The following is an 11,370-nucleotide window of genomic DNA, read 5'->3' as shown; positions in this document are numbered from 1 at the left end:
CACCGTTCTGTTCATTCTAAGCACATGCTTGTCTGCCGCTTTAAATGCTCAGATTTGTAACAGCTGGATGGATTCTGATTGGCTGTCGATGATTTTATCGTTCATCGTTTTTATCATTCAAATAGTTCTGAAAGTGATTCCAACTATGTTTCTCTGTGCCATTATCGTTATAGCTGTGGTGTGAACTCTGCTATTCTTTATTATTCTTTATTGAGAACGATTTTTAGAACTATATCTTTATCGTTATCATTATAGTTATCGTCCTTTCCTTGGTGTGAACGGGCCTTTAGGGTACACGACACCATTTTCAACTGAAATCGGAAAACTTTTTAATGCGTTTTGGCCATTCATTTACATGACAACCCCATTTTGAGGGCCTGAAAACGAAAGCTTTTGAAAACAATGCCTTTCCTGTCTTCATGTAGGCCTAAACAACAAAAACGTGAATTTGTGAAAATGGTGACATCATACACATGCGATTACATGTTCACGTATGCGTATTAATATTGTTTGCGGGGTGTTTCTTGACAAAGTGACATGACCAACTACTGACCTGGCATGCATAATACTGTCTTTTAGTCATTTTCGCAGATCCATGTGAACGGGGATCATTGTGACAACGTTGTCGCCTGTTTTTAGTTCATCGTTGTCGGGTAAACACCCTCATTTCAACCATTTTTGTTTATTAGTAAGGTTAAAGTGAATCATCAAAGGTCAGCTGCAAAGGCATTGGTTAACAAAATGAGATTAAACACAAAGTATATTTGTACTTCACACAGTGTTTTAAAATATTTTGCGTTTGCGGTTTTCTGTTTTTTTTTGTTTACATTTTGAGGAATATTGAACTTGCACACAACGCCTCTGCACCGCACTCATGATTTCTCTCAACATGCAGAGCTGTCAGTCAAGAAATGGGAAAATAAAGAAACTTGCGTTACTTATTTGAAAAAAAAAAAAAGTCAATTTAAAAGTAATTTTACTTTACTAGTTACTTGAAAAAAAGTAATCTGATTACATAACTCCCCCAACACTGTGTTTGTGTATAAAAAAAGCTAAACATGTTTAATTTAATGCTCTTTCGTGTATTTGGAGAGAGTCCTGCAGATGTTTGCCCTCTTCCCAAACCACATACTTATTAATTTGTTCTTATGCTTAAAAAATATTCAGTAGATCGCAGCTGTAACCTCAGTGGAAATCTGTGGGAAAGGAACTTCAGCTCTGCTAACTCACACACTGTTATCCACATTACACTTAGCCAAAGTACTAACCCTGCCTCCCCTGAGCGCCCACAGGCTGTGGGTCAATTCCAGGCCACCTCCAGCCAAACCCACAGGGAGTGGAGCCTGTCAATGTGCAAACCGACAGTGCTGAGGTCTGTGGTTTACAGGGGGGTCACAGTACTGACTCTGTCTCCACTCTCCACTGCACCTCAGCTATCCACACACGCACAGCAAACTCAACGGTACGTGAACAACCATGGTCAGACTATAAGCAATGATCTATTTTGGGCAACTATACATTCATTTATGAAACATTAAGCTATTGGTAATGATATGCATATATATATCACATCTGAAAACATCTCATTCTCAAATGTTACCAGCCTGAACAATTGAGTTTTTAAATAAAACTTTTGTTTAATTTTCTCTCATTTACCATGGAGTTAATGACTGATGTTACACTGACATACAAGCCTTAATTCAAACCTTCTTTAGAGCACCTACAATTCATCAGTCTTTGTTTAAAGCAGCAACACAAGTGCTGTGACTTTTGAGGCTGCCATCTGCTGGACTGATAGAAACGGCCTCACTGATAGACACTGATGTCTCGCTGCAATACAAGCCTGCTCTCTGCTGGAGAAATGGAGTACAGCAGATAAAAATAATAATAATAATAATACATAAACAGTCTTAGCTGCAATGCTTAAACAGCGAAAACTTCTACTGTAATACATTTTCTACCGCCATACCAATACATTTTATATGAATAAGCTGTATAAATTTAACATTAACACTGTAAACCCTAATGGTCAAAATAATTAATTGTTTTGATTAGGGTAAACTTAAATTACACAAATGAGTTCAATCAAATTCACTTTTATGAGTATTTAGAACTTTCTTTTTCTTGTGAGTTCACAAAACTGACACATTTCACGTAATCTGAATTGTTTCATTGTTTTGAGTGTTATGAACTTGTTTCTTTTAATTTAGACAAACTTAAATTTAACCGAAACTGGGCTGGGATTTTTTATTTCCCAGCATGCTTTGCTCACTCGAAATGGAGAGTAAATGCTAAAATTAAGGATTGTAGGCTATAATGTTTTGTGCAAGATTAATGTTAAAGGGATAGTTCACCCTAAAACGAATTTTTATGTTTATCTGCTTACCCCCAGGGCATCCAAGATGTAGGTGTCTTTGTTTCTTCAGTAGAACACAAATTAAGATTTTTTAAATCCAACCGTTGTAGTGTGATAGTCGTATAATGCATGTCAATGGGGATATTTTAAAGTATGAGAGCAATGACAGTAAAAACACATAGACATATGAATCCATATTAAACCATGCGGCTCGTGGCAACACACTGATGTCTTAAGACACGAAACGATCGGTTTCAGCGAGAAACCGAACCGTATTTGTTATTTTTTTACCTCTTATTAGACGAATGTCATCTAGTATTCCCAGCGCCATAACTTCCGGCAAATAAGGTCAAAATACTGGCGCGATCAAAGATATATTTATGTAGATGCCTCATTCGACCGATCAGCGCAGGCAGTAATGAGGATTCTATGTATAAATCTATGATCGCACCGGTATTTAGAAGTATTTTGACCCTATTCGCCGGAAGTGATGGCGCGGGGACGGCTGATGCAGAGCCGTAGAAAAAAATGAAATACATTTTTAAATATGGATATTTTTCTTACACAAACGCATCGATTTGCTTCAGAAGGCCTTTATTAACACCCCGGAGCCGCATAAAGCACGTTATTTGACAGACAGATGCATTTTTTTATGGCCTTCAAAAACCGAGCAACTGTTACTGCCATTATAATGCTTGGATTATTTTTAATATAACTCAGATTTTATTCGTCTGAAAGAAGAATGTCATATACACCTCGGATGACTTGAGGGTGAGTAAATCATGGGCTAATTTTCATTTTTGGGTGAACTATCCCTTTAAGTGGGAGATTTGGTGTTTAATGATTTGCTATGCTGCTAATTTAGAAGACTTTCTGTTATTTGGGGGTTTTTGGTTGGCAAGTGGAGCATGAGCTTAATTTGAGAACAAATATACATGAAATGTTCTATATTGCTGTATACTTGTTCAGCAATTGCTATACTATACTATGCTAAAGTTCATGCTATAAATGTGCTATTAATTAGCAAGTTAGCATTTACTGAATCAGCTAGTTAAAGCTTAAGTTTCCACTACAAAAAATATTTAAATTGAGATTACATGATTATTTTAAGTTAAGAATGGGTTGAAATATTTAAAGTTAAGAGCAATTAAAATGTGTCCGTACAAAATACAAATCTTAAACTTTGAATTACCATACCTCAAATGTTTTGAGTTATAAACTTATTCAGGTTTTCAGTGCAGACGTTGACAACGAATGAACAATATTACATTAGCATAGTTATATAGTGATGAATAAATGCTGTGAAAATGTTGTTCAATGTTAGTGGATGACACGTAATGTATTAACTAATGTTAATGAATTGAAACTTTTTGTAAAGTGTTACCTAAATTAAACTGTTCAACTCAACAAATGAAAATGTTTATGTGCTATAGATATTATTTTCAACAAGAACATACAACAAATCTAACCAAAGAAAGCTAGGTCCCTGTAATAGTCATTAATTGATACTAAACCATTTAATTCAACCATTTAACTCTTCTCTCAAAGTCTTTTATATGAGCTTACGGAATGAAGCAAATTCATCCTCACGTGAACACGCGAGCACACACACACACACACACACACACACACACACACACACACACACACACACACACACAAGCATCCTATTATTAAGGCAATTCTTCCTTGCGTTTTCCAGGTGGATAATCACCTTCTCAAGGTCATTTCTTTTTTCACCCCTAAAGTCACTCATCAGGGAATCTGCATTTCAATTCACCAACAAATTTGTAGCACAAAGGCTCAATCAAAGTTTCCGGATCACAGGAGGATCAGAGTGATGAAAGTTGTAAAGGATCCGAGATGAAAGGGGCAGACGAGGCCGCTTGTAAAGGTGACATTAGAGGCTGTTTTTACTCTGTATGCAGTCTAATGAGGAACAAAAGACAAAGAGAGATAGAGAGAGCACTGTCAAGCATATTTTCCCTCTTCAAACACTCAGAATCCACCCATACAGAGCTTTTACACACCCCTGTGTACTTCAAAAGGCCCAATTCTTCCTTCTCCTAAAGAGGTGAGCTGGCTTATTTTTAGTCTCAGTCTTCATTAACACATCCTGATGATGCTTCATACAGCCTGTACTTTCATGTCATTATCAATGTCATCCTTTCAATGTTACACACCAGCATGTGATAAAAAGTGTGTTCGGTTAGGGTTTGCTTTGAAGTGCTATACTACGCAAACTATGAATCTCCAAAGCACAGCATAGAGGATAACTGCTCAACAACTCTGACGTCTCATTAAAGAGTCTCAGGCGTAGACTGACATGTATCCCATAATTGCTCCATGATCTATTGCTACTTGACTGACAGACAAATCACATTCTGATCCCCTTAAAGGCGCAGGTAGTTTCTAGTCTGTCCTCAAATGTAGCATTTTAAAACAGTTCAGTTCAACTAATGAAGACAGTGATGTTCTGCAAGACCCACAGCAGCCCAAAAACAGCGTTTCTAACTTTTCAAACAGAGCATGGCTTCGATTAAACTCACATACGCCTCTCAAAACATGTCTGCAAATGCTTTAAGGAAGAGAGTGTGATGCAAGTCGGGTGGGAGCTATGAGTATGGGGAATCTTTGGCTGTCCACATCTCAACACTCATCCACTGCTGCACTCCCATAGGAAACAGATGGCAGGCTAAACTTTTTTCACTCTCTGAAGTGATTGAAAATAATTTTCAGTAAGGATTACCAAATGTGGCCTCCTCTGGCTGAAACAAATGAACACAGATGTAGTTTTCTATTTAACAGCCTGTTTACATCTTGCGGATTCTTCCCCCCGGAGGAGAGGGGTTTGATCTTTCGAGTTGTAATAGATGGCGGAGACCACAGCCCCTTTCTGCGGCCAAGGCATTTTCCAATACAAATGATCTGTCAAGCACACATAAACATTTACTGTACGTATATACACTGGGGTCTAAAAAATCTACGACCACGATACTTGCATGTTTTCCCATTTTCTTCATTACAAAATTATATCATCAGCATATCCATTTGAGTGAGTTCAATTGCTCAATGACAACAGGATAGGATTGTGATCTCACTTACCCTCCAATTTCTTACCTCTAGAGCCCTGGTCTTCAACCATTAGGTCACACCCCATGTCACAGAAAGCTGGATAAAGTTACAGCTTCCTGAATAATGCAGGAATGCCCATTCTTGTGTTTTGTTCAGTTCGTTTTTTGAGCCGACACCAAGGTACATCATGCGGAGTTAAATTACCATCCTGACTAAAACGAGAACATCTTATTATCCTTTTCTATGATGTCATCTAATATGTAATTCTTTTTGAGGGGTTCAACTTTAGAGGCATTGATTTTGATTTATTTGGACACGGTCTAAAAGGTGTTTTGTGGTGGAAAAGATGTGCTTAATAATACTTTTATGAAATGGCATTACACTACCATAACTGAGACGTTTATAAATGTACGCTCTGAAATCGATTGACAAGAAAACATATGAAACAAGAAGATGGTATGAGACATTTCAAAGGACTTTTCCCCATTTAAAAAAAAGTCTGTCACAATTGTGAACCATATTTTTCCACTTGAAATTGCAAGTGGGGGGAAAAACTTACTCTAGAGAGTGTTTTACTGGACAAAAATGTGAATATGTCCTTAAGTGCAAGATAATGTCTTAAAAAAATGTTGATAATAATTTAGGTGACTACTAGCTGGCCTCCATTATACTCACCCCCCTAAACCTCACTCCCATCCGGGTCACGGTACCAATGTAACCCCTCCTGTTCGAACCACCCGCCCCAAGCGGAACTGGAACCCATGTCCGCCAGAATGAGAGTCGGACGCTCTAACAAGGAGGATAAAGGCTGCAACATCTAGCGTCAGTCGCTAGAGCGTCTCTTGAGATCAGAGGAGTGAGGTTTACTCGCACAGCGACTACTAGCTACTCACCTCCCTAAACCTCACTCCCATCCGGGTCACGGCACCAATGTAACCCCTCCTGTTCGAACCACCCGCTTCAAGCGGGACTCGAACCCGGGTCCGCAAGCATGAAATTCGGATGGTTTAACAAGGAGGATAAAGGCTGCAACATCTAGCGTCAGTCGCTAGAGCGTCTCTTGAGATCAGAGGAGTGAGGTTTACTCGCACAGTGACTACTAGCTGGCCTCCGTTACACACTCACAATCTGCAAGTGGACACACATACCAGGAGCAGTGGGCGCCTGGGGAGCGATTGGGAGTTAGGTGCCTTGCTCAATTACACCTCAGTCGTGGCTATTGAGGGTGGAAGAGAGCGCTGTTCATTCACTCCCCTCACATTTCCCTGTCTGTGTTGAGAATCTGACCTGCGACCTTTGGGTTACAAGTCCGACTCTCCACCATTAGGCCACAACTGCCACACATTTAGCAGGCATTTTCTTTCCAAAATGACCACAAAAAAAAACTCTTGCGCTTGACAGTTTCTAACAAGATCTCTGAGGTTTTGACAGATGATTGCCTCATTATGTGGTTTACGTAATGAGAGAGATGTGGGGGATAGTCTGATACACACACCCTGCAGTAAAAGTATTACAGCAGAACGGGCTCAAACCTGACAACAGCCTGATGGGATGAAAACAAAGTCATCTCTCATAATCAGGACTGGAATACATCATCAACATTTCTGTCAGCAGAGTATATAACCCAGTGATGCTATAAATACATCCCATATGCCCTGTGGTTGCGACGTTCCAGTGTTTCACACACTAATGTGGGGGTTTGGGGTGAAGAGCGCTCTAACTCTCTTCTCCCATTACAGTGGTGCTGTAACAGATAGGGAATGTCAGCGCCTTGTGAGACGTGTGAATGTGGGATGTCTTCTCCTCCAGGAATGTGTAATTTGTGCTGGGCTGGGACAGAAGCGGAGAGAATGAGAACAGGGCCTTGATCCATTGGTGGTTAACCGTAGCTTAATGAGGGGGAAAAACAGTGACGCAACCCTCAACTCAGATGTCACAATGCTCTAAGAAGCACTTGAATGGCCACAGCAGGACTAATTTTAACACGGCTTGTGTGATCAGAAACAGACATACTGACACCATGACTGAAGAGTATTAGTGAGAGATTTGATACCACTGTGAAACACTATGCCCAATACACACAGTTTAAAGGGTCAAATGGTTTTCTGATACTACTTTCCTGGACATTACTTGATAAGGGTTGTATTAAAACCATCCCTAAATTAAAAATGCTGAACTAAGAATTAATTAATTATTTATTTATATAATTCCCCCCCAAATTCCCATCATTGTAAATTTGGGTCATTTTTTGTTCAACTACATGATTCATAGTATAGCTTAAATTTAATTTGATTAAATTAACTAATGAATTTAAAAATGCTGAACCAAGTTCTTAATTGTCAAGAAATGCAGAATAAATTATATATACACATGATATACATATATACACACACACACATTTATTTATAGTAAAAACAACCCAAGTTGAGTTAAATGTTTGGTTAAAACAACCCAATTGCTGGGTTAGTCCATTTTCAACCCAACTTGGGTTGTTTTTAACCCAGCATTTTTTAGAGTGTATGTATGTATGTATGTATGTATGTATGTATGTATGTATGTATGTATGTATGTATATATATATATATATATTATATATATATATATATATATATATATATATATATATATATATATATATATATATATATATATATATATATATATATATATATATATATATATATATATATATATATATATATATATATATATATATATATATATATATGTGTGTGTATATATAACATTTTGAAATAATAATTCATTTATATAATTCTCATTACTGTAAGTTGATCCAGATGTTTTACTTTAGTGTTTTTTTTTTTTTTGTTTTTTTTTTTTTTTTTTGTGGTATTTTTTTTTTTTTTTCAAAATTCTTAATGTTCCTTTAAGTACATGATTCCCATGTATATCTTAAATTTAATTTTATTAAATTAGCTAATGAATTTAAATGACCGTCAATTATTACTATTCTGTATATACTTTTAAATAATATATTTCATACCTTAAATAATCTATATTTTTACCTTACAGTTATGAGAATGAGTTTTTAGCATTCAGCAACAGGTGTGTGGAGCAGGGAAAATTCCAAGCACCTAAAAGAAAGAGGAAAATGTAAAACCAGCACCAAACTTGAGCTGAACTGCTTCATATTATTTGGGTTAGCTACACAAAGACAACATTTTGTGGGTATACTACAGCAAGACCAAGAATGCTAGTGTCCATAAGGTGAACAAGGTGAAATTGCCAAAATTGTATAGGTCCAGTTGGGTTCTGAACTCTTTTGCAAATGGATCTGACCAATGCATTAAAATCAGCATTACTTACTGAGGTTACGCCCCCTTAGACTCCCTCAGGGGAAGAGGTGTGGTCGTCAGCAGTCAGTACTTGTTAGCATATTGTTAAAAGCGATCACAATCCTGTGATCTCCAAGCACACAGTAATATGAGACAGACCAAGTGGGCATCTGGTTCTGGTTAGTACTTTGGAAATCTGATTAAAGGAAAAAAATCCCAGGCACATTGAGAAGTATTCACCATAATTACTGAGAACAGCTTAGGCAGATCAGACCACAAATAACAAAACATGAAACCAATGTTGTGGTTCGCTCCTCTATTAAATATGAGACACAATAATAGCTAGGGAGGGAAGTGGGTCTCAAGTGAACAAATTGAGGTGGATGGGAGGGGGGTTTAGGTTGCGGGGAGGGACAGGGTTCCTTCCAAGTTAATGGGGTATTATGTTCCTTTCCTGCTCAAAATCTTCAGACTTCAGTGGAATAAAACGTTAATGCAGTGCCAAAAAGCTCTTCTCAATGTCACGAGCTTTGATAAACTATAGCTACAACATGAACAGCCAAGCCAAGAAACTGAATGAAACCGCAATGACCACAGTCAGTTCATAGAAGAGAAAAAAACAGGTCTGTGCAAGCGTGAGGCTCAGCCAAACCTCAGTGTAGACAATAAATCGTATTAGCGCAAATAAAAGTCTTGATGGATGACTGCGTTGAGGTCAATGTTTAACAACAAGTCTCTCATTTTTCTGTTGAGTGCTAAAATCAAAACCATATGTTGAGTATTTGTGGAGTCTGTATATTAGGGTTTATTGTAAGGGCTTGTCTTGGAAAAAATGCACAACTGAGAAAAGCTTTTTTTGCCAAGACCAAGGGATAGATTTCATTAAGTACATAAACAGTGTCTTTCCATGTCCATTCTTTTGCCTTATTAATTCAAAACAGTAAGTAGCACTTGGTAATATGATTTTTCAGGACATCAGAGATGCTCGTTTCCTTCACTGAATAAAAAATTGAAAAAGGTCATTCAGACTTTTTTTCTCATAATTGTGAGATATAAACGTGACTTTTTCCCTCAGAATTGGACTTTATAACTCGCAATTGCAAGCTTATAGCTAACAATTCTGAGGAGGGAAAAAGAATTGTGAGATAAAAAGTTGCGATTACCTTTTGCATTTGGGTCATTTGGAATAAAGTCATACTGATAGTGATCAAGGCCTGTAGGCCAAGGTGTGTGTCATCGGTGGTCTGCTATTTGTCACACCTTTAGTATGGCGGGGGAAGCTGTAATCTGCTGATTGGTCAGCTTGAATGTTTCACATTTGGGTTTCAGTCAAATGGTCAAGATAGGGATAAAATAACATTGTAACTGTTGCTCTGGATCTTCTTTTCTCTGGGCTTTTCTTTGTCTCCTCTTTTTGGAGGGCTTCCTCTCTTCCTAAATTCTTTTCTCTCAGGTAACATTTTATGCTGGGTACAATTAAAGGGTAAAACAGAGCTAACGCCACAGCTTAAGAAAAATGTGCTTTTCACTAGTTGCAGAAATAAATATATATGTTTTTTAATGAACATTGATGGAGCAACAGATTTTGTGTAAAAAATTAATCATAATAGTCATTCGGCAATACTGCAGCCGGAACCAATGAAGTGAAACCACCCTAACAGCGGAAACAAGCTTCCATACTGCTCACTCACTCATACATTCAATCTCACAGCAAAATATTTACCCTAGAGAACACAAAATCACCTAGCATTTGCGTCAAAAGGCAACCGTGTGTAGTACAAAACACAAGAGGGCAGTCTGAGCCCTTCACTTCAAGAACACAGCGTGCGGCTTTGTAAAAGGTCTGACTGTTCAATCATTAACCCTAAAACAGGCAAGAGTGGAAAACGATCATGTCACTTTTTATATCATCTGGACTTAAAGGGCGGGGGAAACACTCATTTTCAGTCAATCTTGAGTACCTATAGAGTAGTATTGCATCTTTCATATCACCGAAAAGTCTTTAGTTTTATTATATTTATAAAGGAAAGATAGGCTGTACCAAGTCTTTCCGAAAAAAGCCGAGCAGCTGGGGGCATATCGTTTGGGCGGAGCTAAAGAATGACGAGCGCGCGCAGCTATTGCGTTGAGCTATGCATGTTTAACGTACATAGAAAAACAATGGAATCGATAGCTAACAACACAAAGACATTAGAAGCATTTTTACTCACCGCCTGCTTCCAACACACGACCGTGAACCTTAATCGCTGGAATTGCTCCATCTTTCAGCATTAGGCGAGCTACAAATCCGGAGTTTAACTGTAACTTACCTTGTTTATAAACCATCGTCGCCGAAATTCAGGGAACAAACAAACACTTGCACAACTCCATTGCTGCTCCGGAAAAACATGATTGTCTTGCTATGACAACCAAAAACACACATCTTTGGTTTAGTGACATTGTTGATTTCATGAAGTCCTGTGACAGCGCAGCCCTCCCGCTCTAGTCGCGCGCGCGACCTTCCGGGAGAAGAGCCTGTAAGGCCCGTACAAGGACATTCCGCCCCATCTGACGTCACATATACCCATACTCGAAAAAAACTTTCCGAAACTTATGAGAAACCGGCAGGAGTATTTTTGGCACAGAAATACTCCATCAAACGTC

Source organism: Gobio gobio (assembly GCF_949357685.1).
Source record: "Gobio gobio genome assembly, chromosome: 9".
NCBI lineage: Eukaryota > Metazoa > Chordata > Actinopteri > Cypriniformes > Gobionidae > Gobio > Gobio gobio.
This window is presented reverse-complemented; position numbering follows the sequence as displayed.